We start from the raw sequence: 1,591 nt of genomic DNA, 5'->3' as shown, positions 1-1,591 counted from the left end.
GGCTCAGTTGGTTAAGCGACTGCCTTCGGCTCAGGTCATGATCCTGGAGTCCCTGGATCGAGTCCCGCATCGGGCTTCCTGCTCGGCAGGGAGTCTGCTTCTCCCTCTGACCCTCCCCTCTCTCATGTGCTCTCTCTCATTCTCTCTCTCAAATAAATAAATAAAATCTTTAAAAAAAAAATGGAAAAACACTCCATGCTCATGGATTGGAAGAACAAATATTGTTAAAATGTCTATGCTACCCAGGGCAATCTACACATTCATGGAATCCCTATCCAGATATCATCAACATTTTTCACAGAGCTGGAACAAATAATCCTAACATTTGTATGGAACCAGAAAAGACCCCGAATAGCCAGAGGAATGTTGAAAAAGAAAACCAAAGCTGGTGGCATCACAATTCCGGACTTCAAGTTCTGTTACAAAGCTGTAATCATCAAGATGGTATGGTACTGGCACAAAAACAGACACCTAGATCGATGGAACAGAATAGAAAACCCAGAAATGGACCCATAACTCTATGGTCAACTAATCTTTGACAAAGCAGGAAAGAATATCCAATAGAAAAAAGACACAGTCTCTTTAACAAATGGTGTTGGGAAAACTGGATAGCAACATGCAAGATAATGAAACTGGACCACTTTCTTATACCATACACAAAAATAAATTCAAAATGGATGAAAGACCTAAATGTGAGACAGGAAACCATCAAAACCTTAGAGAACAGAGGCAGCAACCTCTTTGACATTGGCCATAGCAACTTCTTACTAGACACAACTCTCTGGAGGCAAAGGAAACAAAATTAAAAATGAACTATTGAGATTTCATCAAGATAAAAAGCTTCTGCACAAAGAATCAACAAAACTAAAAGGCAACTGACAGGATGGGAGAAGATATTTGCAAATGACCTATCTCATAAAGTGTTAGTATTGGATATCTATAAAGAACTTATCATACTCAACACCCAAAATACAAATAATCCAGTTAAGAAATGGGCCAAAGACATGAATAGATATTTTTCTAAAGAAGACACACAGATGGCTAACAAACACATAAAAAGATGCTCAACATCACTCATAATCAGGGAAATACAAATCAAAACCACAATGAGATACCACCTCACACTGGTTAGAATGGCTAAAATTAACAACACAGAAAACAACAGGTGTTGGTGAGGATGCGGAGAAAGGGGAACCCTCCTACACTGTTGGTGGGAATGTAAAATGGTGCAGCCACTCTGGAAAACAGTATGGAGGTTCCTCAAAAGTTAAAAATAGAACCACCCTATGACCCAGCAGTTGCACTACTAAGTATTTACCCAAAGGATACAAAAATACTAATTTGAAGGGGCACATGCACCCCGATGTTTATAGCAGCATTATCAACAATAGCCAAATTATGGAAAAAGCCCAAATGTCCATCAACTGATGAATGGATAAAGAAGATGTGGTATATATACATAATGGAATATTACTCAGCCATCAAAAAGAACAAAATCTTGCCATTTGCAATGATGTGGATGGAGCCAGAGTGTATTATGCTAAGTGAAATAACTCAGTCAGAGAAAGACAAAACTATATGATTTCACTCA

This window comes from Neomonachus schauinslandi, chromosome 5 (genome assembly GCF_002201575.2).
Source record: "Neomonachus schauinslandi chromosome 5, ASM220157v2, whole genome shotgun sequence".
In the NCBI taxonomy this organism is placed as follows: domain Eukaryota; kingdom Metazoa; phylum Chordata; class Mammalia; order Carnivora; family Phocidae; genus Neomonachus; species Neomonachus schauinslandi.
This window is presented reverse-complemented; position numbering follows the sequence as displayed.